Source organism: Danio aesculapii, chromosome 4 (genome assembly GCF_903798145.1).
Source record: "Danio aesculapii chromosome 4, fDanAes4.1, whole genome shotgun sequence".
NCBI lineage: Eukaryota > Metazoa > Chordata > Actinopteri > Cypriniformes > Danionidae > Danio > Danio aesculapii.
Window position 1 is genome coordinate 26,810,979 of NC_079438.1, and position 27,899 is coordinate 26,838,877.

Sequence of the window (27,899 nt, forward strand, 5' to 3'; positions counted from 1 at the left end):
CGACGCTTTTCCCAAGTAACGCTGGAATTGCAAACATTTGATGACTGTTGCAAGTTTAAAAAGGAAGAGAACGAGCACGTGGTCTGCAGGACTCGAACCAGCGCGAGAAGACCCCAACGGATTTCTAATGCATCATCTTAACCACTCGGCCGCAACTACAAGACTGCCTGTGCTCTCCATGTCCTCATGCCTAGTACACGTGTTGTGCATCCAGATGAAACTTTCAGCAAGCGATAGCTCACTGAGCAAAAACTGTGGCTCCACAAGAAGAGCCTTACACGCCCAAGCAGGGACTTGAACCCTGGACCCTCAGATTAAAAGTCTGATGCTCTACCGACTGAGCTACCCGGGCTCCATGACTGCGCCACGCAAGTAGGCAAGGTTTAGGGTTGTGGTCGACGCAGACCTTTACGGTACACAAAAGTTTACCGTGAGGTGGGGTTTGGAATTGTGGTTGGTGTAGATGTTGCTAAAACACAACAGGTTACTGTGAGGTTGGGTTTATGGTTGTTGTAGGTGTAGACGTCAGTAAAACACAGTAGTTTGGACTCAATGTCATATAGGAGACAAAAAGATCAATGACAACTGCAGAAGGTCTTTCTGTTGTTGTGGCAATAAATGGAGACTTAACCATTGAAACGATTCCTTCCATGCCTTAGAAGCGTGACTTGATCAATGCTTACCTACACAGCATGCTGGCATCAAAGGACCCGCTGCTCATATCGAATCCCTAGTCTTCCACACTTTAGGAAACGTAAACATTCAGGACGTGCCATTAGCACAGCCTGCACTAAAAGGAGGCTGGAGATTACGGATGGCATCACAGAATGCAACGTCAATGCCACCTTGAAAAGCATGCCGTGACCCGGATTCGAACCGGGGTTGCTGCGGCCACAACGCAGAGTACTAACCACTATACGATCACGGCGAGCTACGGGACAGCCGCTGGAGCCTCGCTCTCTGTCATATGTCTTTGAAAATGGAGGGCGCCCAGGTTGCACGCGCTGCGGTTTTATTTTTGTTGCTTTTGCCTACCAGCACATCCCTTTTCCCCAGAAACACTGGGGTTGCAAACAATCAAGGAAAGTCGCAAACTAAATCCTGCGCGCATCCTGGACGTAGTCGGCAGGATTCGAACCTGCGCGGGGAGACCCCAATGGATTTCTAGTCCATCGCCTTAACCACTCGGCCACGACTACGAAGCTTGACCATTCCATTGTGCTCTTGCCTGGCGCATTGGTCGTGCTGCCCGATGAAATGTAGAGCAAGCAAGAGCTCACCAGCAATAGATGTCGCTTATAGGGATGGTATGCAGTTTAACCCAAAGAATGACCAGTCTGTCAGACGAAGAAGAGCCGGAGTCAGAGATTATATAATAAATAAAGGTTACTGAAGATAGTTTGCAGTTACATCAGCAGAAGCCAGCTTCAACACTCGCCATGACTTCCTAGGCCGCTCTGCTTACAATCACAAATCAATAACAATTTTACTCTCACATAAGGTCATTAACTGCGTCACGCATATAGGTGTTCTAACCTGATTGGATAAAACACAGATAGACTAGGAAAATGTCCACGTGGGGTGCGTGCGTACAATTCTGAACAGTATCTCAAGCATAAACGTCAGACATCCACTAGACTGTTCAGAGCTGACTCCAGACCTATGAAACGGATCCACAATCAAATAGAACACACACACTTAAAGAACAATCTGTTTCTTATCCGAGGCTGAGTGTAGTCTCAGCCGTCTTTATCAAAACTGGTTAAAAACTGGTATAATCTACATTCAGGCAGTTATATCCTTACTACACAAAGTCTATCTTGAATAAAAAGTAGAATCACCTTAAAAGAATTAACCGTAAAAACAGCAAGATCCCTTAAGACATTTTAGATAGTATTAACTCTTAGAAATAACAACGGAGACAGTTGCTTCCGGTCCTCAGCCCTCAGCTCCACTCAAGGCCTCCGTGACCTCTGACTTAGTTTGGTGGCTCCTGAAAAAGTTATAAAGAGACAGGCAAACGCACTGAACGTTCTTATATTAAGCAATGTGTTAACTTATTCATTAGTTAAAATCAATTCAAAGTTAATTACTCATTCAGATAATCAAATAATTATATAAAAATAATGAGAAACAAGATGATGAGGAAAGGATAAACGTTGATTCATGCTGAGATGGATAGGAAGGTAGAAATCCGAATCCTCCACGCTCTACAAAAGTTGGCTTACACACCCAAACAGGGACTTGAACCCAGGAACGTCAGATGAAAAGTCTGACGCTCTACCGTCTGAGTTATCCGCGATCACTGGGGGATTAGCTTAGATTTAAGCACTTGTGACGTGTCACAGTAGCAGCGTGCACTGAAAAGTGGGCTGTACAAAACAGGTGGCAAGAGGGGGGCGTGATGCCAATGTCACCGTAAGGAATCCTGCCGTGACCCTGATTCGAAGCGGGGTTGCTGCGGCTACAATGCAGAGTACTGACCACAATCCGATCACGGCGAGTTACCGGACAGCCGTCGTGGTCCCTGTGCGACATGTTCCTCCCTCTGATTTGCCCCTTTCGGTTCAGTGAGCGCACGCTGTTGTTTTTCTCCTCCTACCAGCACGACGCTTTTCCCAAGTAACGCTGGAATTGCAAACATTTGATGACTGTTGCAAGTTTAAAAAGGAAGAGAACGAGCACGTGGTCTGCAGGACTCGAACCAGCGCGAGAAGACCCCAACGGATTTCTAATGCATCATCTTAACCACTCGGCCGCAACTACAAGACTGCCTGTGCTCTCCATGTCCTCATGCCTAGTACACGTGTTGTGCATCCAGATGAAACTTTCAGCAAGCGATAGCTCCCTGGCAAAAACTGTGGCTCCACAAGAAGAGCCTTACACGCCCAAGCAGGGACTTGAACCCTGGACCCTCAGATTAAAAGTCTGATGCTCTACCGACTGAGCTACCCGGGCTCCATGGCTGTGCCACGCAAGTAGGCAAGGTTTAGGGTTGTGGTCGACGCAGACCTTTACGGTACACAAAAGTTTACCGTGAGGTGGGGTTTGGAATTGTGGTTGGTGTAGATGTTGCTAAAACACAACAGGTTACTGTGAGGTTGGGTTTATGGTTGTTGTAGGTGTAGACGTCAGTAAAACACAGTAGTTTGGACTCAATGTCATATAGGAGACAAAAAGATCAATGACAACTGCAGAAGGTCTTTCTGTTGTTGTGGCAATAAATGGAGACTTAACCATTGAAACGATTCCTTCCATGCCTTAGAAGCGTGACTTGATCAATGCTTACCTACACAGCATGCTGGCATCAAAGGACCCGCTGCTCATATCGAATCCCTAGTCTTCCACACTTTAGGAAACGTAAACATTCAGGACGTGCCATTAGCACAGCCTGCACTAAAAGGAGGCTGGAGATTACGGATGGCATCACAGAATGCAACGTCAATGCCACCTTGAAAAGCATGCCGTGACCCGGATTCGAACCGGGGTTGCTGCGGCCACAACGCAGAGTACTAACCACTATACGATCACGGCGAGCTACGGGACAGCCGCTTGAGCCTCGCTCTCTGTCATACGTCTTTGAAAATGGAGGGCGCCCAGGGCAGTGAGTTTGCGCGCGCTGCGGTTTTATTTTTGTTGCTTTTGCCTACCAGCACATCCCTTTTCCCCAGAAACACTGGGGTTGCAAACAATCAAGGAAAGTCGCAAACTAAATCCTGCGCGCATCCTGGACGTAGTCGGCAGGATTCGAACCTGCGCGGGGAGACCCCAATGGATTTCTAGTCCACCGCCTTAACCACTCAGCCACGACTACGAAGCTTGACCATTCCATTGTGCTCTTGCCTGGCGCATTGGTCGTGCTGCCCGATGACATGTAGAGCAAGCAAGAGCTCACCAGCAATAGATGTCGCTTATAGGGATGGTATGCAGTTTAACCCAAAGAATGACCAGTCTGTCAGACGAAGAAGAGCCGGAGTCAGAGATTTATATAAATAAATAAAGGTTACTGAAGATAGTTTGCAGTTACATCAGCAGAAGCCAGCTTCAACACTCGCCATGACTTCCTAGGCCGCTCTGCTTACAATCACAAATCAATAACAATTTTACTCTCACATAAGGTCATTAACTGCGTCACGCATATAGGTGTTCTAACCTGATTGGATAAAACACAGATAGACTAGGAAAATGTCCACGTGGGGTGCGTGCGTACAATTCTGAACAGTATCTCAAGCATAAACGTCAGACATCCACTAGACTGTTCAGAGCTGACTCCAGACCTATGAAACGGATCCACAATCAAATAGAACACACACACTTAAAGAACAATCTGTTTCTTATCCGAGGCTGAGTGTAGTCTCAGCCGTCTTTATCAAAACTGGTTAAAAACTGGTATAATCTACATTCAGGCAGTTATATCCTTACTACACAAAGTCTATCTTGAATAAAAAGTAGAATCACCTTAAAAGAATTAACCGTAAAAACAGCAAGATCCGTTAAGACATTTTAGATAGTATTAACTCTTAGAAATAACAACGGAGACAGTTGCTTCCGGTCCTCAGCCCTCAGCTCCACTCAAGGCCTCCGTGACCTCTGACTTAGTTTGATGGCTCCTGAAAAAGTTATAAAGAGACAGGCAAACGCACTGAACGTTCTTATATTAAGCAATGTGTTAACTTATTCATTAGTTAAAATCAATTCAAAGTTAATTACTCATTCAGATAATCAAATAATTATATAAAAATAATGAGAAACAAGATGATGAGGAAAGGATAAACGTTGATTCATGCTGAGATGGATAGGAAGGTAGAAATCCAAATCCTCCACGCTCTACAAAAGTTGGCTTACACACCCAAACAGGGACTTGAACCCAGGAACGTCAGATGAAAAGTCTGACGCTCTACCGTCTGAGTTATCCGCGATCACTGGGGGATTAGCTTAGATTTAAGCACTTGTGACGTGTCACAGTAGCAGCGTGCACTGAAAAGTGGGCTGTACAAAACAGGTGGCAAGAGGGGGGCGTGATGCCAATGTCACCGTAAGGAATCCTGCCGTGACCCTGATTCGAAGCGGGGTTGCTGCGGCTACAATGCAGAGTACTGACCACAATCCGATCACGGCGAGTTACCGGACAGCCGTCGTGGTCCCTGTGCGACATGTTCCTCCCTCTGATTTGCCCCTTTCGGTTCAGTGAGCGCACGCTGTTGTTTTTCTCCTCCTACCAGCACGACGCTTTTCCCAAGTAACGCTGGAATTGCAAACATTTGATGACTGTTGCAAGTTTAAAAAGGAAGAGAACGAGCACGTGGTCTGCAGGACTCGAACCAGCGCGAGAAGACCCCAACGGATTTCTAATGCATCATCTTAACCACTCGGCCGCAACTACAAGACTGCCTGTGCTCTCCATGTCCTCATGCCTAGTACACGTGTTGTGCATCCAGATGAACCTTTCAGCAAGCGATAGCTCACTGGCAAAAACTGTGGCTCCACAAGAAGAGCCTTACACGCCCAAGCAGGGACTTGAACCCTGGACCCTCAGATTAAAAGTCTGATGCTCTACCGACTGGGCTCCATGGCTGTGCCACGCAAGTAGGCAAGGTTTAGGGTTGTGGTCGACGCAGACCTTTACGGTACACAAAAGTTTACCGTGAGGTGGGGTTTGGAATTGTGGTTGGTGTAGATGTTGCTAAAACACAACAGGTTACTGTGAGGTTGGGTTTATGGTTGTTGTAGGTGTAGACGTCAGTAAAACACAGTAGTTTGGACTCAATGTCATATAGGAGACAAAAGATCAATGACAACTGCAGAAGGTCTTTCTGTTGTTGTGGCAATAAATGGAGACTTAACCATTGAAACGATTCCTTCCATGCCTTAGAAGCGTGACTTGATCAATGCTTACCTACACAGCATGCTGGCATCAAAGGACCCGCTGCTCATATCGAATCCCTAGTCTTCCACACTTTAGGAAACGTAAACATTCAGGACGTGCCATTAGCACAGCCTGCACTAAAAGGAGGCTGGAGATTACGGATGGCATCACAGAGTGCAACGTCAATGCCACCTTGAAAAGCATGCCGTGACCCGGATTCGAACAGGGGTTGCTGCGGCCACAACGCAGAGTATTAACCACTATACGATCACGGCGAGCTACGGGACAGCCGCTTGAGCCTCGCTCTCTGTCATACGTCTTTGAAAATGGAGGGCGCCCAGGGCAGTGAGTTTGCGCACGCTGCGGTTTTATTATTGTTGCTTTTGCCTACCAGCACATCCCTTTTCCCCAGAAACACTGGGGTTGCAAACAATCAAGGAAAGTCGCAAACTAAATCCTGTGCGCATCCTGGACGTAGTCGGCAGGATTCGAACCTGCGCGGGGAGACCCCAATGGATTTCTAGTCCACCGCCTTAACCACTCGGCCACGACTACGAAGCTTGACCATTCCATTGTGCTCTTGCCTGGCGCATTGGTCGTGCTGCCCGATGACATGTAGAGCAAGCAAGAGCTCACCAGCAATAGATGTCGCTTATAGGGATGGTATGCAGTTTAACCCAAAGAATGACCAGTCTGTCAGACGAAGAAGAGCCGGAGTCAGAGATTTATATAAATAAATAAAGATTACTGAAGATAGTTTGCAGTTACATCAGCAGAAGCCAGCTTCAACACTCGCCATGACTTCCTAGGCCGCTCTGCTTACAATCACAAATCAATAACAATTTTACTCTCACATAAGGTCATTAACTGCGTCACGCATATAGGTGTTCTAACCTGATTGGATAAAACACAGATAGACTAGGAAAATGTCCACGTGGGGTGCGTGCGTACAATTCTGAACAGTATCTCAAGCATAAACGTCAGACATCCACTAGACTGTTCAGAGCTGACTCCAGACCTATGAAACGGATCCACAATCAAATAGAACACACACACTTAAAGAATAATCTGTTTCTTATCCGAGGCTGAGTGTAGTCTCAGCCGTCTTTATCAAAACTGGTTAAAAACTGGTATAATCTACATTCAGGCAGTTATATCCTTACTACACAAAGTCTATCTTGAATAAAAAGTAGAATCACCTTAAAAGAATTAACCGTAAAAACAGCAAGATCCCTTAAGACATTTTAGATAGTATTAACTCTTAGAAATAACAACGGAGACAGTTGCTTCCGGTCCTCAGCCCTCAGCTCCACTCAAGGCCTCCGTGACCTCTGACTTAGTTTGGTGGCTCCTGAAAAAGTTATAAAGAGACAGGCAAACGCACTGAACGTTCTTATATTAAGCAATGTGTTAACTTATTCATTAGTTAAAATCAATTCAAAGTTAATTACTCATTCAGATAATCAAATAATTATATAAAAATAATGAGAAACAAGATGATGAGGAAAGGATAAACGTTGATTCATGCTGAGATGGATAGGAAGGTAGAAATCCGAATCCTCCACGCTCTACAAAAGTTGGCTTACACGCCCAAACAGGGACTTGAACCCAGGAACGTCAGATGAAAAGTCTGACGCTCTACCGTCTGAGTTATCCGGGATCACTGGGGGATTAGCTTAGATTTAAGCACTTGTGACGTGTCACAGTAGCAGCGTGCACTGAAAAGTGGGCTGTACAAAACAGGTGGCAAGAGGGGGGCGTGAAGCCAATGTCACCGTAAGGAATCCTGCCGTGACCCTGATTCGAAGCGGGGTTGCTGCAGCTACAATGCAGAGTACTGACCACAATCCGATCACGGCGAGTTACCGGACAGCCGTCGTGGTCCCTGTGCGACATGTTCCTCCCTCTGATTTGCCCCTTTCGGTTCAGTGAGCGCACGCTGTTGTTTTTCTCCTCCTACCAGCACGACGCTTTTCCCAAGTAACGCTGGAATTGCAAACATTTGATGACTGTTGCAAGTTTAAAAAGGAAGAGGACGAGCACGTGGTCTGCAGGACTCGAACCAGCGCAAGAAGTCCCCAAAGGATTTCTAATGCATCATCTTAACCACTCGGCCGCAACTACAAGACTGCCTGTGCTCTCCATGTCCTCATGCCTAGTACACGTGTTGTGCATCCAGATGAAACTTTCAGCAAGCGATAGCTCACTGGCAAAAACTGTAGCTCCACAAGAAGAGCCTTACACACCCAAGCAGGGACTTGAACCCTGGACCCTCAGATTAAAAGTCTGATGCTCTACCGACTGAGCTACCCGGGCTCCATGGCTGTGCCTCGCAAGTAAGCAAAGTTTAGGGTTACCGTGAGGTGGGGTTTGGACTTGTGGTTGGTTTAGATGTTGCTAAAACACAACAGGTTACTGTGAGGTTGGTTTTATGGTTGCTGTAGTTGTACGAAGCACGAAGAGGGTGCAAGTAAGTTACCTTCCACGTAGACACCGGGCTATCTTAAACGAATGACCAGGATGGAATTTATTTTTTTTATTATTTGTATATGTATGTTTCTGCAATTATGTTCGGTAAGATGACTTTCAATTTTGCCATGACATGCTTCGAAGCACGAAGATGGTGTGAGTAAGATAACTTCCACGAAAGCACCAGGCTCTCTTAAATGAACGACGAGGACGGGATTCGAACCCATGTATACAGAGAACAATGGATTAGCAGTCCATCGCCTCAACCACTCGGCCAACTCATCATGCATTTAGCCACTTTTCAGATGGGGGCTGGACTATGGCTCGTAAGTATGTATTTGCAGCTATTTTCGGTACAGACGACATAACATTTTGCAGGAACATCCTTCAATTTTACTTGTCCCACCTACCTATGTTCCTATTGCCTAGACAGTGATCTACACCTACGTGCAAATGGCTTTTGCTTGGAAGCCAGCTATGCTCACCACTATACCACCAACGCTTGCAGATGTCTCTTGCCAGAGGAGCTCTTACTCCTCCTAAGGGTCCTCTTACACTGCAGATCCTCGTTAGTATAGTGGACAGTATCTCCGCCTGTCACGCGGAAGACCAGGGTTTGATTCCCTGACGGGGAGGCCCTTTTTTGTCTTTTACTTTTTGGCTGTTGCCTTTCACAATGGTGGCAACGGACTAAGTGATATATACAGCAGCCAAAGGAAATGCAATGGCCGGAAATCGAACCCCGGTCAACTATTTGGAAGGCAGCTATGCTCACCACTATACCACCACTGCTTGCAGATGTCTCGTGCCAGAAGAGCTCAAAAAGAATGCTTTCAACCAAGGCCCTCTTTGTCTTGGTTCTGCACTGAAAAACATGTCCAGCATATGGATCCCAACCATCTCAAGATGCACTAATCTACCCACATGTCATGGGACATCTTCACAAGAGTGGCGCCTGGCCATGTAATGTTACGGCAGCCAAAAGGTATACATTGGCTGGGAATCTACTTAGAAGCCAGCTATGCTCACCACTATATTACCAACGCTTGCGGACATCCTCTCACAGAAGTGTAGAAATTAAAAGCTTTCGACCGAGGAGTTCTTTGTGTGAGCGAAAAAAAAAAGTCAAGTATGGATGCCATCTCTTTCTGACTTTGAGGTTGGATAAAGCGTTCGAAGGTACAACCTCACCAAAAAAAAAACAGAGGTCAATAATTTCACTCTGCAGTGGTGGAGTTCTCATCTTCTGTCACCCAGTATTCACTGTAATGAGCTCCCCCGGTTTGAATGTCATTGCAAGGGTTGACTGGATGCAGCTCATGAAAGGGCAAGCTGACATTTTGTGGAGTAAAAGCTGGGCTATGTGTAAGATTGAATGGGGTGCTTTGTTTGCTGCAAAACATGCTAATAACGTTCTGTTTGATGCACTGTTCATGTTACTGCTGATGACCAGTCGAAGGCTGATGAAGAATTAAGGAATATTAATGAAGAAAAAGCTGTCCAAGCCCAGTTTTCAACCCTCCTCTTGCCTCCTCGACGTGAAGGCGCCTATTTTTAAATAGCCAACTCTTGACAGCTGCTCTCGCTTACAGCCGTACCACCCTGGAATGCTAGAGGGCAATAGTGCACTTGCAGCAAAGGAAGTGGTAGGCAGAGAGTGAGAAAGGATCACTCGATTTTTGTTTTGTTTGTTTGTTTTTTCAGAAAAAGTTTGAGTTTTTTTGAGTTTTTCTTTTTTTGATAATTTCGTCCACTTCCCAGCAGCACTTTGCTGTCTGGGAAGTTTGTGTTCTGTTATGAGTGCAAATGTGGAAGGACTCAAACGTAAAGATATGGACATGGATAGAAAACGAAGAGGGCAACTGGATAATGGACTGGAAGTAGGACAACACTTTGGACACGGACAAATGGGCGATAAAAGGATCTATACTAAAGAAGCTACAGTGATTGTTCATATGACAGAAGTGAATGATGCTAGAGCAGAAGACATCAAAAAGGCTCTGACTGAGAAGATAGGAAAAGGAAAGGTTCTGGCTGTAAGACCAAGAAAGGAAAAGGAATGTGAAATAACTCTGTCAAGTTAAGAGGACGGCGAGGATTTGGAAGATGGACTCATGATAAAAGGGAAGAATTGTGAAGTAAGACACTTACAAGTAAGAGAATATATTGTATATTTTATACATTTGCCGGCTTATATTGAGGATGATGAAATTCTGGATAAACTTAAGTTTAGGGGAGTAACACCTGCATCTGATATCAGAAGGCGAATGTATCCGGGTACAGACATTGCAGATGGTACAAGGTATTTAAGGGTTAAATTCCCGAAGGAGGTGATATCACTCCCAAACAGTGCAAAATTTGATACTGAAGAAGGAACACAATATTTCCGAATTATGCATGACCGTCAAGTGAAAACTTGTCGCTTGTGTATGGGTCCTGGACATGTGTTTAAAGACTGTCCTGATTTTAAATGCTTTCAGTGTGAGGAGCAAGGACATTTCACAAGGGATTGCGATGCAGTGAAATGCCTGGATTGCAGAAAGGTGATGGTAAGATGTGAGTGTTGGATGGAGAAAGAAAATGTTACACAAATCCCAGAGGCTGTTAAGGAAGCAAGGCAAATGATGGATGAAACAGAGTTGGGAAAGATTGGTGAAGTTGAGAAAGTAATTATTGAGAATACAGAGAGTAATGCGGGAAATCGAGATGAAATGGAAGATAATTCACTGGGAGGAGCAATGGCTGAGTAGGAGGTTAAAAACTTTTTTTAATAGAATATAGTAAATGTATGAAAAAACAAAAAAAAAGAAATAAGAAAGAAGCTAGATAAAGAGTTAAGAAAAGGGACAGGGGGTGAGGGAAACGAAGATATTGAAGAAATTGTAAGGTTACAAGAAAAGTAAAAATAATAGAAGAAGAAAAATGCAAAGGTGCAATAATAAGAAGTAAAGCAAAATATGCAGTAGAAGGAGAAAGATCTACACAGTTCTTCTTTAATTTGGAAAGCAATAGGTAAAGAGCTGAATTAATAAAAGAGGTATTAAATAAAGAGGGGAAAGTAGAAACAGAAACTGAGGGGATTTTAAAAACAGTAAAGGATTTTTATAGTGATATGTTCAAAAAACAAGGAACAAATGAAGAAGAGAAAGAATATTTTATATAACAGATCAAATTAAAGGTAACCGAAGAAGACAAAAAATTTTGTGATGAAGAAATTCAAAAAGAAGAAATAGAGGTGGTTATTAAGCAATTAATGCCAAGAAAAAGTCCAGGTGTAGATGGCAAAACAAATGAATTTTATAAAGAATTTAAAGATATTTTAGTACCGATTTAAAAGAGATCTATGAAGAGGTTTTTATTAAAGAATTATTGAGTGAAAAGATGAGAATAGGAATGATAAAAATGATATACAAAGGAAAAGGGGACAAAAAAGATCTAAAGAATTTTAGACCAATAACAATGTTAAATACAGATATGAAGAGTTTAGCAAAAGTTTTAGCAAATAGGTTAAAATATTTTTACCCAAGATAATTAAAACGACACAGGCTTATGGGGTGCAAGGAAAAAACATAACAGATGTGGTGAAAAGTATAAGGGATACAATAGACTATATGAAAGAAAAAAATAAGTTTTTTTTTAATAGGTTTAGATCTAGAGAACGCTTTTGACAGGGTAGAGCAGGATTTTTTATTTGCAGTTCTTAAAGAGTTTGGATTTGGGGAAAATTTTAGGAAATGGATTCAGATTTTTTATACAGATATTTTAACATGTATAAAATGTAATGGCTTTTAACAGAATGTCTTCAACCAACAAGATCAGTAAGGCAGGGATTCTCATTGTCTGCTTTATTAAACACGCTGGTAGCTGAACCTCTGGGATTGGCAATAAAATCAGATAGAAGCATTAAAGCGATACAAATAGAATAAAAAAGACAGCAAAGAAGCTGTGTATCAATACGCGGATGATACTACATTGTTGGTTGAAGATATTCAGAGTATTAAAGGCGCGATGGAGATTTTAGAGCGATATTGTAAAGCATCAGGAGCTAAGGTTAATGTTGGAAAAAGTATATGCATGAGGGTGGGAAGCAGTGGTGTAGTCGGGGCTATACGCACGTATACTCAGTATGCCTACTTTTTTCCACTAGCTCTTTGGGTATTATGACTTCTGAGGATCAATAATTGCGTATACCCTCAGTATACTCACTTGTTTTGCTGATTAGACTTCCCTAATTTACGTATATTCGCATCCCTTAACTGTATGCCAAGTGCTTTTTTTAACTCTCATCTTAATTTGTTGCAATTGGTGCATTTTTGTTCATATTTTGCACCATTCCCTGCCCCTGACGACCAGAGCAGCTGTGAGAAAATTTTGAAAAAGTTTTTCAAAGTCTAAATGATGTCTCGCTGAAACGTTCAGGTAAAATAATAAAATAGCATGGGCGGGTTGTGTGGGTAATAGTACACCACCTTTTTTTAGGACTACACCACTGTTGGGAAGAGTAGAAGAAATAACACAACACATACCCTTTAAAGAAGAAAAGCAACATACAAACATTTTGGGAAGTTGGGTGGGGATGGATTCTAATAAAGCAGATATTTTAAATTAGGAGGGAGTTTTAAATGGAATTGAGAAAAGACGAAATTTGACGTTAAATGGGAAAGTATTAATCTTAAACACTTTAATGTTGTCAAAGGTCTGGAATGTGTTAAGTGTAACTGCATTTCCTGAAGTATACTATAAAAAATTAAGGATGTAGTTTTAAATTTTTTGTGGGGAAATGGAAGAGCCAAAATTGCTTATAATACTTTGATTGGGGAGGTAAAAGAAGGAGGTCTGGGACTTTTAGATAGCTTTTTAAAAATGAAAACATTAAGAATTAAGATTGTTCAAAGGTTTTTGGAAGGGAAAATGGATGTGATTTGGAAAAGTGTGTTTGACTATTATTTGAAGAAATGTGGACATTTTGATATGGGATGTAATGTTTTATGGATGAAAATGAAAAATATGGATGACAGCAGGTCTGCCAAGATTTTATGTTGAGGTCTTAGAATCATGGGGGGAATTTTTAGAAAATGTGTTGATTATACCAAAAGGAAGGGCTCAGACTGTAGAACAACCACTTTTTCAGAATCCAAATATTTTAAATGAAGGAAAAAAAATATGTTTTAAGGAAAGGTGGGATGGAAGACAAGTTAAAGATGTATTATATGAAGTGATAAAAGGATTTGTACCATTACAAGTAATTGTAGATGCTGTGGAGGATGGTTATAAAAGAGTTGTTAAAACAAAATTACAAAGACAATATCCTGATTTGAAAAAAGCAATACCAAAAGATTGGATTGAAATAATTGAAAAAAAAATGAGTTGCGGGATAAGGAAGAATTACCAGAGGTCTATTTTAAGAAAAAAAATGGAGAAGAGGTCAATATGAGCTTATGTACAGTTAAGAGTTTTTATGTTGTTTTTAGATCAAAGGCTTTTATAAGACCTATAGCATTCAACTACTGGAAGGAAAGATATGAGGATTTAAATAAAAAAGAAATATGGGGAAATGTCAGAATGAAATATATGGAACCAATTTTAGAAAATTGTAATTATTTATTGAGACATAATTGCATATTAACAGAAATGAGATTGTGTAAAATGGGAATTGAACAAGATATAATATGTAAGGTGTTTAGAAAGGAAGGGGAAGGTTTATTACATTTGTTCTTCTATTGTGAAAAGTTGGAGGAATTATGGAAAAATTTAAGAAAATTGCTAAATCGTTAATAGGGGACAAATATGTGGATGAACAAAAAAACTGGGAAAAAAAAACATTTATTTGGTCAAAATGAATGTGGTATGTATACTTTTAATCTATGTATAACAATTTCTAAGTGTGTGATATGGATAAGGAGAAATATGGCTAAACATGATGGGAAGAGAGTGGATATATGGCGTATGTTTAAAAACAGAATGGAGATGGCTGTAAAATTGATATTCAACTATCTTATAGTACAAGAAAAGGAGGATGTATTTATAGAAATGATGGTAAAAGGGAACGTAATGGTTGAATACAAGGACAACATTTTAAGTTGGTTATGGAAAAAATATGAAGTCTAATAATGAGTGTTGTAAGTATCATGTGATTTTTATGTGATGTGATCATTTCTTTGTAAAAATGTAAATTTTTGAGTTTAATAAAAAATAAAGCAATGCCTGATCTCAACTGAACTCGGAAGCAAAGCAGGATGGGAGACCGCCTGGGAATACCAGGTGCTGTAAGCTTTTTGAACTCCTTCATTTGGCAGCTAATACACTTCCCCGTGTCACAGCACTGCTGCTGGTGTCTTTTCTCGCATTCATTTTATTTGGGAGGGGTGGGACCAAAAAAAAAACAGGTAAACAGTTGAGGGGACAAGGGCCTTGTTTCTTTCGGTGCTGTTTCAATGCAAGCTGAGCTGTGCTCGGCTCCTGGTGCTGCGCCTGTTTTTAAATAGCCAACTCTTGACAGCTGCTCTTGCTTGCAGCCATACCACCCTGGCAATGCCTGATCTCATCTGAACCCGCAAGCAAAGCAGGGTTGGGCCTGGTTAGTACTTGGATGGGAGACGCCTGGGAATACCAGGTGATGTAAGCTTTTTGAATTTCTTCATTTGGCAGCTAATACACTTCCTAATATACAAAAAAAAAAAAAAAAAAAAAAACCTGAATTCCTCACTGATCTCTGGAACCAGCTAAGTCATTGTACCCACTTCCCCTGATTCCATTCAGGGGAAAGTGAGTACACTGACTAAGCTGGTTTAACCTAGCAAGAGCTGTTGGTGCCCTAGAGCAGGAACAGAAAAAAAAACATAAACAGGTAAACTATTGAGGGGTCAAGGGTGTTGTTTCTGTTGGTGCTGTGTGAAGGCAAGCTGAGCTGCGCTCGGCTCCTGGTGCTGCGCCTATTTTTAAATAGCCAACTCTTGACGGCTGCTCTCGCTTACGGCCATACCACCCTGACAATGCCTGATCTCATCTGAACTCGGAAGCAAAGCAGGGTTGGCCTGGTAGGGACTTTTTCAACAAGTAGGCTTGGTTTACGGTTGGTGTAGCTGTAGTAGACGTTTATAAAAATCAGCAGATGGGGCAGCCTTTGAAACCAGGGGAGCACCCCACGGGCTCTGTGCTGGCAGCCCCTTAAACTCGATTCACTCCGGAGTGGAACTGAACAGCTCCAGCTGGAGCGAAAGGCGACGGCAGTCTTGGCACAAACTTCAGTTCTTTCTGATCGTGCACACTTCACTGCCTCTCTTGTACAAGTACCACTCATACATTTCCGCACGCTCTCATACACAGTCTCATGGTTTCCGTAAGCTAGAATCCTCTGATGCATAGTCATTAGCGTTATCCTTTGTGCCACTGGCACTCTGTTCAGTACCTTGTTAGCACATTGTTTGAAACAAGGACAAGGCTCTGTCAACCCGGGCCGCCTGGGTGAATACCAAGAATCCTGACCGTTAGACCATATGGGAGCTGCCACTTGTGAGGGCCAGTCTTGGCACAAACTTCAGTTCTTTCTGATCGTGCACACTTCACTGCCTCTCTTGCACAAGTACCACTCATACATTTACGCACGCTCTCATACACAGTCTCATGGTTTCCGTAAGCTAGAATCCTCTGATGCATAGTCATTAGCGTTATCCTTTGTGCCACTGGCACTCTGTTCAGCACCTTGTTAGCACATTGTTTGAAACAAGGACAAGGCTCTGTCAACCTGGAGTTCCGTCACCACACATTCTGCTTTGTTTTTATTGCAAGAGGTTGTGTGGATGGGATGCTCTTACAGGATTCCTGACAGTCCCTCCATAGAAGACCTGAGATCCAGGGTCGGAGACTCTCTCCTCTCCAAAAGGAGGTTAAAAGCCATAGTTTCTTTTATGCATGTTTTATCAGAGCACTTAGGTATTGCTGCAGCTTAGAGACTTACAAGTGGAAGAGATTACGCTGCAAGTTGGCTGGGTGACTTCTAAGTGGTAGGGACATTTGCAACAAGTAGGCTTGGTTTACGGTTGGTGTAGCTGTAGTAGACGTTAATAAAAATCAGCAGTTGGGGCAGCCTTTGAAACCAGGGGAGCACCCCACGGGCTCTGTGCTGGCAGCCCCAGAAACTCGATTCACTCCAGAGTGGAACTGAAAAAGCTCCAGCGGGGGGGAAAGGCGACTGCAGTGCACTGACTGACAGTACAGCAAAAAGACCAAAGAAAGCCAGGGGCAAGTTTCAGCTGGCCCTTCCCTTATGGTCTAGTGGTCAGGATTCGGCGCTCTCACCGCCGCGGCCCGGGTTCGATTCCCGGTCAGGGAACTTCCTTTTCACCTCTATGGTGAACTTTGAGTTCTAGCGCCTAAAATATAATCGAACTGCACAGGCATAAAAGCAGCTCTGAGCGCAAAAGACTTCCTTCGAGTCGGAGTCGAACCAGCAACCTAAGGATTGCCAACATCCCACCTACAGTCCTCCGCTCTACCAACTGAGCTATCGAAGGCTTACAACAGTCGAGCACAAGCCCATCCCCTTAAGGTTGCTGCAGGCCAAAAAGGGCAGAAGCAAAAACGCTCAAGCCTTCCCATACCGGGAGTCGAACCCGGCCGCCTGGGTGAAAACCAGGAATCCTGACCGCTAGATCATATGGAAGCTGCCACTTGTGAGGGCCAGTGTTGGCACAAACTTCAGTTCTTTCTGATCGTGCACACTTCACTGCCTCTCTTGTACAAGTACCACTCATACATTTCCGCACGCTCTCATACACAGTCTCATGGTTTCCGTAAGCTAGAATCCTCTGATGCATAGTCATTAGCGTTATCCTTTGTGCCACTGGCACTCTGTTCAGTACCTTGTTAGCACATTGTTTGAAACAAGGACAAGGCTCTGTCAACCCGGGCCGCCTGGGTGAATACCAAGAATCCTGACCGTTAGACCATATGGGAGCTGCCACTTGTGAGGGCCAGTCTTGGCACAAACTTCAGTTCTTTCTGATCGTGCACACTTCACTGCCTCTCTTGCACAAGTACCACTCATACATTTACGCACGCTCTCATACACAGTCTCATGGTTTCCGTAAGCTAGAATCCTCTGATGCATAGTCATTAGCGTTATCCTTTGTGCCACTGGCACTCTGTTCAGCACCTTGTTAGCACATTGTTTGAAACAAGGACAAGGCTCTGTCAACCTGGAGTTCCGTCACCACACATTCTGCTTTGTTTTTATTGCAAGAGGTTGTGTGGATGGGATGCTCTTACAGGATTCCTGACAGTCCCTCCATAGAAGACCTGAGATCCAGGGTCGGAGACTCTCTCCTCTCCAAAAGGAGGTTAAAAGCCATAGTTTCTTTTATGCATGTTTTATCAGAGCACTTAGGTATTGCTGCAGCTCAGAGACTTACAAGTGGAAGAGATTACGCTGCAAGTTGGCTGGGTGACTTCTAAGTGGTAGGGACATTTGCAACAAGTAGGCTTGGTTTACGGTTGGTGTAGCTGTAGTAGACGTTAATAAAAATCAGCAGTTGGGGCAGCCTTTGAAACCAGGGGAGCACCCCACGGGCTCTGTGCTGGCAGCCCCAGAAACTCGATTCACTCCAGAGTGGAACTGAAAAAGCTCCAGCGGGGGGGAAAGGCGACTGCAGTGCACTGACTGACAGTACAGCAAAAAGACCAAAGAAAGCCAGGGGCAAGTTTCAGCTGGCCCTTCCCTGATGGTCTAGTGGTCAGGATTCGTCGCTCTCACCGCCGTGGCCCGGGTTCAATTCCCGGTCAGGCAACTTCCTTTTCACCTCTATGGTGAACTTTGACTTCTAGCGACTAAAATATAATCGAACTGCACAGGCATGAAAGCAGCTCAGAGCGCAAAAGATCTCCTTCGAGCCGGAGTCGAACCAGCGACCTAAGGATTGCCAACATCCAACCTACAGTCCTCCTCTCTACCAACTGAGCTATCGAAGGCTTACAACAGTCGAGCACAAGCCCATCCCCTTAAGGTTGCTGCAGGCCAAAAAGGGCAGAAGCAAAAACGCTCAAGCCTTCCCATACCGGGAGTCGAACCCGGCCGCCTGGGTGAAAACCAGGAATCCTGACCGCTAGATCATATGGAAGCTGCCACTTGTGAGGGCCAGTGTTGGCACAAACTTCAGTTCTTTCTGATCGTGCACACTTCACTGCCTCTCTTGTACAAGTACCACTCATACATTTCCGCACGCTCTCATACACAGTCTCATGGTTTCCGTAAGCTAGAATCCTCTGATGCATAGTCATTAGCGTTATCCTTTGTGCCACTGGCACTCTGTTCAGTACCTTGTTAGCACATTGTTTGAAACAAGGACAAGGCTCTGTCAACCCGGGCCGCCTGGGTGAATACCAAGAATCCTGACCGTTAGACCATATGGGAGCTGCCACTTGTGAGGGCCAGTCTTGGCACAAACTTCAGTTCTTTCTGATCGTGCACACTTCACTGCCTCTCTTGCACAAGTACCACTCATACATTTACGCACGCTCTCATACACAGTCTCATGGTTTCCGTAAGCTAGAATCCTCTGATGCATAGTCATTAGCGTTATCCTTTGTGCCACTGGCACTCTGTTCAGCACCTTGTTAGCACATTGTTTGAAACAAGGACAAGGCTCTGTCAACCTGGAGTTCCGTCACCACACATTCTGCTTTGTTTTTATTGCAAGAGGTTGTGTGGATGGGATGCTCTTACAGGATTCCTGACAGTCCCTCCATAGAAGACCTGAGATCCAGGGTCGGAGACTCTCTCCTCTCCAAAAGGAGGTTAAAAGCCATAGTTTCTTTTATGCATGTTTTATCAGAGCACTTAGATATTGCTGCAGCTCAGAGACTTACAAGTGGAAGAGATTACGCTGCAAGTTGGCTGGGTGACTTCTAAGTGGTAGGGACATTTGCAACAAGTAGGCTTGGTTTACGGTTGGTGTAGCTGTAGTAGACGTTAATAAAAATCAGCAGTTGGGGCAGCCTTTGAAACCAGGGGAGCACCCCACGGGCTCTGTGCTGGCAGCCCCAGAAACTCGATTCACTCCAGAGTGGAACTGAAAAAGCTCCAGCGGGGGGGAAAGGCGACTGCAGTGCACTGACTGACAGTACAGCAAAAAGACCAAAGAAAGCCAGGGGCAAGTTTCAGCTGGCCCTTCACTTATGGTCTAGTGGTCAGGATTCGGCGCTCTCACCGCCGCGGCCCGGGTTCGATTCCCGGTCAGGGAACTTCCTTTTCACCTCTATGGTGAACTTTGAGTTCTAGCGACTAAAATATAATCGAACTGCACAGGCATGAAAGCAGCTCTGAGCGCAAAAGATCTCCTTCGAGCCGGAGTCGAACCAGCGACCTAAGGATTGCCAACATCCAACCTACAGTCCTCCGCTCTACCAACTGAGCTATCGAAGGCTTACGACAGTCGAGCACAAGCCCATCCCCTTAAGGTTGCTTCAGGCCAAAAAGGGCAGAAGCAAAAACACTCAAGCCTTCCCATACCGGGAGTCGAACCCGGGCCGCCTGGGTGAAAACCAGGAATCCTGACTGCTAGACCATATGGGAGATGACACTTGTGAGGGCCAGTCTTGTCACAAACTTCAGTTCTTTCTGATCGTGCACACTTCACTGCCTCTCTTGCACAAGTACCACTCATACATTTACGCACGCTCTCATACACAGTCTCATGGTTTCCGTAAGCTAGAATCCTCTGATGCATAGTCATTAGCGTTATCCTTTGTGCCACTGGCACTCTGTTCAGTACCTTGTTAGCACATTGTTTGAAACAAGGACAAGGCTCTGTCAACCCGGGCCGCCTGGGTGAATACCAAGAATCCTGACCGTTAGACCATATGGGAGCTGCCACTTGTGAGGGCCAGTCTTGGCACAAACTTCAGTTCTTTCTGATCGTGCACACTTCACTGCCTCTCTTGCACAAGTACCACTCATACATTTACGCACGCTCTCATACACAGTCTCATGGTTTCCGTAAGCTAAAATCCTCTGATGCATAGTCATTAGCGTTATCCTTTGTGCCACTGGCACTCTGTTCAGCACCTTGTTAGCACATTGTTTGAAACAAGGACAAGGCTCTGTCAACCTGGAGTTCCGTCACCACACATTCTGCTTTGTTTTTATTGCAAGAGGTTGTGTGGATGGGATGCTCTTACAGGATTCCTGACAGTCCCTCCATAGAAGACCTGAGATCCAGGGTCGGAGACTCTCTCCTCTCCAAAAGGAGGTTAAAAGCCATAGTTTCTTTTATGCATGTTTTATCAGAGCACTTAGGTATTGCTGCAGCTTAGAGACTTAAAAGTGGAAGAGATTACGCTGCAAGTTGGCTTGGTGACTTCTAAGTGGTAGGGACATTTGCAACAAGTAGGCTTGGTTTACGGTTGGTGTAGCTGTAGTAGACGTTAATAAAAATCAGCAGTTGGGGCAGCCTTTGAAACCAGGGGAGCACCCCACGGGCTCTGTGCTGGCAGCCCCAGAAACTCGATTCACTCCAGAGTGGAACTGAAAAAGCTCCAGCGGGGGGGGAAAGGCGACTGCAGTGCACTGACTGACAGTACAGCAAAAAGACCAAAGAAAGCCAGGGGCAAGTTTCAGCTGGCCCTTCCCTGATGGTCTAGTGGTCAGGATTCGTCGCTCTCACCGCCGTGGCCCGGGTTCAATTCCCAGTCAGGCAACTTCCTTTTCACCTCTATGGTGAACTTTGACTTCTAGCGACTAAAATATAATCGAACTGCACAGGCATGAAAGCAGCTCAGAGCGCAAAAGATCTCCTTCGAGCCGGAGTCGAACCAGCGACCTAAGGATTGCCAACATCCAACCTACAGTCCTCCGCTCTACCAACTGAGCTATCGAAGGCTTACAACAGTCGAGCACAAGCCCATCCCCTTAAGGTTGCTGCAGGCCAAAAAGGGCAGAAGCAAAAACGCTCAAGCCTTCCCATACCGGGAGTCGAACCCGGCCGCCTGGGTGAAAACCAGGAATCCTGACCGCTAGATCATATGGGAGCTGCCACTTGTGAGGGCCAGTGTTGGCACAAACTTCAGTTCTTTCTGATCGTGCACACTTCACTGCCTCTCTTGCACAAGTACCACTCATACATTTACGCACGCTCTCATACACAGTCTCATGGTTTCCGTAAGCTAGAATCCTCTGATGCATAGTCATTAGCGTTATCCTTTGTGCCACTGGCACTCTGTTCAGTACCTTGTTAGCACATTGTTTGAAACAAGGACAAGGCTCTGTCAACCCGGGCCGCCTGGGTGAATACCAAGAATCCTGACCGTTAGACCATATGGGAGCTGCCACTTGTGAGGGCCAGTCTTGGCACAAACTTCAGTTCTTTCTGATCGTGCACACTTCACTGCCTCTCTTGCACAAGTACCACTCATACATTTACGCACACTCTCATACACAGTCTCATGGTTTCCGTAAGCTAGAATCCTCTGATGCATAGTCATTAGCGTTATCCTTTGTGCCACTGGCACTGTTCAGCACCTTGTTAGCACATTGTTTGAAACAAGGACAAGGCTCTGTCAACCTGGAGTTCCGTCACCACACATTCTGCTTTGTTTTTATTGCAAGAGGTTGTGTGGATGGGATGCTCTTACAGGATTCCTGACAGTCCCTCCATAGAAGACCTGAGATCCAGGGTCGGAGACTCTCTCCTCTCCAAAAGGAGGTTAAAAGCCATAGTTTCTTTTATGCATGTTTTATCAGAGCACTTAGGTATTGCTGCAGCTCAGAGACTTACAAGAGGAAGAGATTACGCTGCAAATTGGCTGGGTGACTTCAAAGTGGTAGGGACTTTTGCAACAAGTAGGCTTGGTTTACGGTTGGTGTAGCTGTAGTAGACGTTAATAAAAATCAGCAGTTGGGGCAGCCTTTGAAACCAGAGGAGCACCACACGGGCTCTGTGCTGGCGGCCCCAGAAACTCGATTTACTCCAGAGTGGAACTGAACAGCTCCAGCGGGGGGATAGGCGACCGCAGTGCACTGACTGACAGCAAAGCAAAAAGACCAAAGCGAGCCAGCCAAGAGTCGAACCTAGAATCTTCTGATCCGTAGTCAGACGCGTTATCCATTGCGCCACTGGCCCTCTCAGCTTAGCTTGTCATCGTTAGCTTGTTGCTTGTAATAAGGACACGGCTCTGTCAACACGGAGTTCATTCAACACATGCTGTGCTTTGTTATTATGGCAAGTTGTGGTGTCGATAGGATGCTCTCACAGAGCATGTGACAGTCCCTCCCTAGAAGAACTGTGATCCAGGGTCTGAGACTTTCTCCTCGCCAGGAGGAGGTTACAAGCATTAGATGTATTTTTAACAGAGCAGCTGCAGCATACTTGCGTGGAGGCCCACAGTTAGGCTTGAGGGCAAAATTCTGCCAGCCTTCCCTACCTGTGTAACGTTTGATGCTGATTTTAAGTCAACTGGAATAAGTAACTTGGTCTATCTACGCACTGGGCAACAAACTTCTGCTAAATCCTGATGTCATCTTGTAACGCCAGACAGCACGTGGCCCAGGATCATTGCCCGGTGCACGTGTTAGCAGTTGCAAGGCAGAGAAAAGCTTAATTCGTCCCTGGGTGGGCTCGAACCACCAATCTTTCGGTTAACACCCGAACGTGCTAACCAATTGCACCACAGAGACTTCAAGAGAAACTCAGCTGTAGTAGAAATGCTGAACTTTGTCTCAATAGGTATGCTCGAAGAATCCAATTGAAAGCTGCCGAAAAGAGAGAAACGCCCAACATGGGGCTTGAACCCACAACCCTGAGTGTGGGATATTCTGTACGCTATTGTGTGGTTGGAACCCAACTGGCCTAATTCTTCTGTTAGAAAGAAGTGCAGCTACTCCAGAATGAACATGTCCAATTTCCTTTATTTCTTTATGAGGACATTCACTTTTGTGTGATTATATGGTGCGGTTTCTGTCAAAGAACAGGAATAATTTGTAAATATGCATAAAAGGTATAAAGTGACAAATATACAAAGTTATAAACAATATTAAATCACTCAAACAATCTTTACTGATCCATATATGGAGTACATGCAATATAACTCGAAAGAGCAGCGCAGCTGCTATAGGCACTAATTAGTGGTATCAGATTACACTTAGTGCATGCGCCTGTGACTATCACGTGCGCTCCGCATGATAGCTATTCATATAACAATATGAAACAAACTTAATATCGACGTTGAAACTGATAAAAGTAGTGAAAGTAAACGGACGTATGATAACAATTAAATAAGTAATTAAACTATCGGGCACTGCCGCGATTGTACACGGGGTTTAGATTTTCTGAGGTAAATTAGACCCGATTATACCAAACAAGTTATAAATACTCTAAGATGATAGGAACGATAATTACTTACATTTTTATACGCGCACAGTGATACCACACAAGAAAGATAGATTCTTTTTAGCAGTATAAACAGAGAAGCGGAGTCTCCGTGCTGTCATACTCTGCAGGGTACGGCTGAACTGAACAAACGCGCATGCGCCAAGCCTGTATAGAGAACTCTCTCTCTCTCATGCGCGATAGGGGGAATTTTGTACACTGAGATTAAGAGTCTCATGCTCTACCGACTGAGCTGGCCGGGCTTCCGATACATTTATTCTAGTCACTGTTTTGATCAATACCTTCCCTACCTGTGTAAAAGTTGATGCGGATTTTAAGTCAACTGGAATAAGTAACTTGGCCGATCCAGGCACTGAACAACAAACTTCTGCTAAATCCTGATGTCATCTTGTAACGCCAGACAGCACGTGGCCCAGGATCATTGCCCGATGCACGTGTTAGCAGTTGCAAGGCAGCAAAAGCCTTCGTTCGTCCCTGGATGGGCTCAAAGCAACAACCTTTTGGTTAACAGCCGAACACGCTAACCGATTGTGCCACAGAGCCTCAGACACCAAACCAACTGTTGTAGAAAAGCCGAACTTTGTCTCACTTGGTCTGCTGGATGAACCCAAATGAAAGCTGCCGAAAAGAGAGAGAGAAAGGTAACAGAAACACCCAACGTGAGGCTTGAACTAACGTCACTGAGATTAAGTGTCTCATGCTCTCCCGACTGAGCTAGCCGGGCTAGTGAGAAACTCATTCTAGTCACTGTTTTGATCAATACCTTCCCTACCTGTGTAACGTTTGATGCTGATTTTAAGTCAACTGAAATAAGTAACTTGGTCTATCTAGGCACAGGACAACAAACTTCTGCTAAATCCTGATGTCATCTTGTAACGCCAGACAGCACGTGGCCCAGGATCATTGCCCGGTGCACGTGTTAGCAGTTGCAAGGCAGAGAAAAGCTTAATTCGTCCCTGGGTGGGCTCGAACCACCAACCTTTCGGTTAACAGCCAAACGCGCTAACCAATTGCACCACAGAAACTTCGAGAGCAACACAACTGTAGTAGAAATGCTGAACTTTGTCTCAATAGGTATGCTCGAAGAATCCAATTGAAAGCTGCCGAAAAGAGAGAGAAAAACGCCCAACGTGGGGCTCGAACCCACGATCCTGAGATTAAGAGTCTCATGCTTTTTTTTTTTATGTCAACTGGCATATAAAAAAATTGGCCAATACAGGTACTAGACAACAAACTTCTGCTAAACCCTGATGTCATCTTGTAATGCCAGACAGCACGTCGCCCAGGATCGTTGCCCGGTGCACGTGTTACCAGTTGCTAGGCAGAGAAAGGCTTAATTCATCCCTGGATGGGCTCGAACCACCAACCTTTCGGTTAACACCCGAACGTGCTAACCAATTGCACCACAGAGACTTCGAGAGAAACTCAGCTGTAGTAGAAATGCTGAACTTTGTCTCAATAGGTATGCTCGAAGAATCCAATTGAAAGCTGCCGAAAAGAGAGAAACGCCCAACATGGGGCTCGAACCCACAACCCTGAGATTAAGAGTCTCATGCTCTACCGACTGAGCTGGCTAGGCTTCCGATACATTTATTCTAGTCACTGTTTTGATCAATACCTTCCCTACCTGTGTAAAGGTTGATGCGGATTTTAAGTCAACTGGAATAAGTAACTTGGCCGATCCAGGCACTGAACAACAAACTTCTGCTAAATCCTGATGTCATCTTGTAACGCCAGACAGCACGTGGCCCAGGATCATTGCCCGGTGCACGTGTTAGCAGTTGCAAGGCAGCAAAAGCATTCGTTCTTCCCTGGGTGTGCTCGAACCACCAACTTTTCAGTTAACAGCCGAACATGCTAACCAATTGCATCACTTAGACTCAGACACCAAACCAACTGTTGTAGAAAAGCTGAACTTTGTCTCACTTGGTCTGCAGGATGAACCCAAATGAAAGCTGCCGAAAAGAGAGAGAGAAAGGTAACAGAAACACCCAACGTGAGGCTTGAACTAACGTCACTGAGATTAAGTGTCTCATGCTCTCCCGACTGAGCTAGCCGGGCTAGTGAGAAAGTCATTCTAGTCACTGTTTTGATCAATACCTTCCCTACCTGTGTAACGTTTGATGCTGATTTTAAGTCAACTGGAATAAGTAACTTGGTCTATCTAGGCATAGGACAACAAACTTCTGCTAAATCCTGATGTCATCTTGTAACGCCAGACAGCACGTCGCCCAGGATCGTTGCCCGGTGCACGTGTTAACAGTTGCAAGGCAGAGAAAAGCTTAATTCGTCCCTGGGTGGGCTCGAACCACCAACCTTTTGGTTAACAGCCGAACGCGCTAACCAATTGCGCCACAGAGACTTCGAGAGCAACACAACTGTAGTAGAAATGCTGAACTTTGTCTCAATAGGTATGCTCGAAGAATCCAATTGAAAGCTGCCGAAAAGAGAGAGAAAAACGCCCAACGTGGGGCTCGAACTCACGACCCTGAGATTAAGAGTCTCATGCTCTACCGACTGAGCTAGCCGGGCTTCCGATACATTTATTCTAGTCACTGTTTTGATCAATACCTTCCCTACCTGTGTAAAGTTTGATGCTGATTTTAAGTCAACTGGAATAAGTAACTTGGCCGATCCAGGCACTGGACAACAAACTTCTGCTAAATCCTGACATCATCTTGTAACGCCAGACAGCACATGGCCCAGGATCTATGCCCAGTGCACGTGTTAGCAGTTGCTAGGCAGAGAAAGGCTTAATTCGTCCCTGGGTGGGCTTGAACCACCAACCTTTCAGTTAACAGCCGAACGCGCTAACCAATTGCGCCACAGAGACTTCGAGAGAAATCCAACTGTAGTAGAAATGCTGAACTTTGTCTCAATAGGTATGCTCGAAGAATCCAATTGAAAGCTGCCGAAAAGAGAGAGAGAAATGCCCAACGAGGGGCTCGAACCCACGACCCTGAGATTAAGAGTCTCATGCTCTACCGACTGAGCTGGCCGGGCTTCCGATACATTTTTTCTAGTCACTGTTTTGATCAATACCTTCCCTACCTGTGTAAAAGTTGATGCGGATTTTAAGTCAACTGGAATAAGTAACTTGGCCGATCCAGGCACTGAACAACAAACTTCTGCTAAATCCTGATGTCATCTTGTAACGCCAGACAGCACATGGCCCAGGATCATTGCCCGATGCACGTGTTAGCAGTTGCAAGGCAGAGAAAAGCTTAATTCGTCCCTGGGTGGGCTCGAACCACCAACCTTTCGGTTAACAGCCAAACGCGCTAACCAATTGCGCCACAGAAACTTCGAGAGCAACACAACTGTAGTAGGCACAGCTAAACAGATGTGTTTTCAGTCTTGATTTGAATGTGCCTAATGTTGGAGCACATCTGATCATTTCTGGAAGCTGATTCCAGCAGTGGGGGGCATAGTAGCTGAATGCCGATTCACCCTGCTTTGACTGAACTCTTGGGATTTCTAATCTATTTGATCCTAAAGATCTGAGTGATCTGTTAGGTTTGTATTCAGTGAGCATATCTGTAATGTATTGAGGTCCTAGGCCGTTTAGTGATTTATAGACCAGTAACAATACTTTAAAATCTATTCTGAATGTGACTGGGAGCCAGTGTAAAGACCTGAGGACAGGTGTGATGTGCTCTGATTTCCTGGTTCTGGTCAGAATTCTGGCCGCAGCGTTCTGGATGAGCTGCAACTGTCTGACTGTCTTTTTGGGAAGGCCAGTGAGGAGGCCATTACAGTAATCCACCCTGCTGCTGATAAAAGCATGAACAAGTTTCTCTAAGTCTTCACTGGAAACAAAGCATCTAATTCTTGCAATGTTTTTGAGATGATAGTATGCTGATTTACTAACTGCTTTGATATGACTATTAAAACTCAGATCTGACTCCAGAGTCACACCAAGATTCTTGACCTTATTTTTTGTTGTTTGACCCTTAGAGCCAAGGTACGCATTCACCTTGAGAACCTCATCTCTGTTCCCAAACGCAATCACTTCAGTTTTCTCTTTGTTTAATTGAAGAAAGTTTTGGCACATCCAATTGTTAATTTCATCAATGCATTGGCAGAGGGTGTCAATGGGGCTGTAGTCATTAGGCAGTAAGGCTAGGTAGATCTGAGTGTCATCAGCATAGCTGTGGTAGGAGATTTGATTTTTTCTCATTATT

At 44.7% G+C, this 27,899-nt stretch overlaps 23 non-coding genes and 1 pseudogene across 23 annotated transcripts; 5 read left to right on the forward strand and 19 right to left on the reverse strand.

Moving 5' to 3' along the window:
• Positions 1-279: 279 nt before the first annotated feature.
• Positions 280-352, reverse strand: trnak-uuu (transfer RNA lysine (anticodon UUU)). Its single transcript has one exon. It is a non-coding gene; the product is annotated as a tRNA-Lys (tRNA).
• A 504-nt stretch (positions 353-856) lies between these two features.
• On the reverse strand, positions 857-928 carry trnah-gug (transfer RNA histidin (anticodon GUG)). The gene has a single exon. It is a non-coding gene; the product is annotated as a tRNA-His (tRNA).
• Positions 929-1,117: 189 nt separating this feature from the next.
• On the reverse strand, positions 1,118-1,199 carry trnas-aga (transfer RNA serine (anticodon AGA)). The gene has a single exon. It is a non-coding gene; the product is annotated as a tRNA-Ser (tRNA).
• A 1,686-nt stretch (positions 1,200-2,885) lies between these two features.
• Positions 2,886-2,958, reverse strand: trnak-uuu (transfer RNA lysine (anticodon UUU)). Its single transcript has one exon. It is a non-coding gene; the product is annotated as a tRNA-Lys (tRNA).
• Positions 2,959-3,462: 504 nt separating this feature from the next.
• Positions 3,463-3,534, reverse strand: trnah-gug (transfer RNA histidin (anticodon GUG)). The gene has a single exon. It is a non-coding gene; the product is annotated as a tRNA-His (tRNA).
• A 198-nt stretch (positions 3,535-3,732) lies between these two features.
• Positions 3,733-3,814, reverse strand: trnas-aga (transfer RNA serine (anticodon AGA)). Its single transcript has one exon. It is a non-coding gene; the product is annotated as a tRNA-Ser (tRNA).
• Positions 3,815-6,339: 2,525 nt separating this feature from the next.
• Positions 6,340-6,421, reverse strand: trnas-aga (transfer RNA serine (anticodon AGA)). The gene has a single exon. It is a non-coding gene; the product is annotated as a tRNA-Ser (tRNA).
• Positions 6,422-8,109: 1,688 nt separating this feature from the next.
• trnak-uuu (transfer RNA lysine (anticodon UUU)) lies at positions 8,110-8,182 on the reverse strand. The gene has a single exon. It is a non-coding gene; the product is annotated as a tRNA-Lys (tRNA).
• Positions 8,183-8,898: 716 nt separating this feature from the next.
• trnad-guc (transfer RNA aspartic acid (anticodon GUC)) lies at positions 8,899-8,970 on the forward strand. Its single transcript has one exon. It is a non-coding gene; the product is annotated as a tRNA-Asp (tRNA).
• Positions 8,971-14,842: 5,872 nt separating this feature from the next.
• Positions 14,843-14,960, forward strand: LOC130224065 (5S ribosomal RNA; annotated as a pseudogene).
• Positions 14,961-16,595: 1,635 nt separating this feature from the next.
• Positions 16,596-16,667, forward strand: trnae-cuc (transfer RNA glutamic acid (anticodon CUC)). Its single transcript has one exon. It is a non-coding gene; the product is annotated as a tRNA-Glu (tRNA).
• Positions 16,668-16,761: 94 nt separating this feature from the next.
• On the reverse strand, positions 16,762-16,848 carry trnay-gua (transfer RNA tyrosine (anticodon GUA)). Its single transcript is given in 2 exon segments — positions 16,762-16,797; positions 16,812-16,848. It is a non-coding gene; the product is annotated as a tRNA-Tyr (tRNA).
• Positions 16,849-18,048: 1,200 nt separating this feature from the next.
• trnae-cuc (transfer RNA glutamic acid (anticodon CUC)) lies at positions 18,049-18,120 on the forward strand. Its single transcript has one exon. It is a non-coding gene; the product is annotated as a tRNA-Glu (tRNA).
• A 94-nt stretch (positions 18,121-18,214) lies between these two features.
• Positions 18,215-18,301, reverse strand: trnay-gua (transfer RNA tyrosine (anticodon GUA)). The gene is given in 2 exon segments: positions 18,215-18,250; positions 18,265-18,301. It is a non-coding gene; the product is annotated as a tRNA-Tyr (tRNA).
• A 1,200-nt stretch (positions 18,302-19,501) lies between these two features.
• Positions 19,502-19,573, forward strand: trnae-cuc (transfer RNA glutamic acid (anticodon CUC)). The gene has a single exon. It is a non-coding gene; the product is annotated as a tRNA-Glu (tRNA).
• Positions 19,574-19,667: 94 nt separating this feature from the next.
• Positions 19,668-19,754, reverse strand: trnay-gua (transfer RNA tyrosine (anticodon GUA)). The gene is given in 2 exon segments: positions 19,668-19,703; positions 19,718-19,754. It is a non-coding gene; the product is annotated as a tRNA-Tyr (tRNA).
• A 78-nt stretch (positions 19,755-19,832) lies between these two features.
• trnae-uuc (transfer RNA glutamic acid (anticodon UUC)) lies at positions 19,833-19,904 on the reverse strand. Its single transcript has one exon. It is a non-coding gene; the product is annotated as a tRNA-Glu (tRNA).
• Positions 19,905-21,122: 1,218 nt separating this feature from the next.
• Positions 21,123-21,209, reverse strand: trnay-gua (transfer RNA tyrosine (anticodon GUA)). Its single transcript is given in 2 exon segments — positions 21,123-21,158; positions 21,173-21,209. It is a non-coding gene; the product is annotated as a tRNA-Tyr (tRNA).
• A 78-nt stretch (positions 21,210-21,287) lies between these two features.
• On the reverse strand, positions 21,288-21,358 carry trnae-uuc (transfer RNA glutamic acid (anticodon UUC)). Its single transcript has one exon. It is a non-coding gene; the product is annotated as a tRNA-Glu (tRNA).
• Positions 21,359-22,376: 1,018 nt separating this feature from the next.
• trnar-acg (transfer RNA arginine (anticodon ACG)) lies at positions 22,377-22,449 on the reverse strand. Its single transcript has one exon. It is a non-coding gene; the product is annotated as a tRNA-Arg (tRNA).
• Positions 22,450-26,003: 3,554 nt separating this feature from the next.
• trnan-guu (transfer RNA asparagine (anticodon GUU)) lies at positions 26,004-26,077 on the reverse strand. The gene has a single exon. It is a non-coding gene; the product is annotated as a tRNA-Asn (tRNA).
• Positions 26,078-26,174: 97 nt separating this feature from the next.
• trnak-cuu (transfer RNA lysine (anticodon CUU)) lies at positions 26,175-26,247 on the reverse strand. Its single transcript has one exon. It is a non-coding gene; the product is annotated as a tRNA-Lys (tRNA).
• Positions 26,248-26,474: 227 nt separating this feature from the next.
• trnan-guu (transfer RNA asparagine (anticodon GUU)) lies at positions 26,475-26,548 on the reverse strand. The gene has a single exon. It is a non-coding gene; the product is annotated as a tRNA-Asn (tRNA).
• Positions 26,549-26,945: 397 nt separating this feature from the next.
• On the reverse strand, positions 26,946-27,019 carry trnan-guu (transfer RNA asparagine (anticodon GUU)). Its single transcript has one exon. It is a non-coding gene; the product is annotated as a tRNA-Asn (tRNA).
• Between the last annotated feature and the right edge of the window lie 880 nt (positions 27,020-27,899).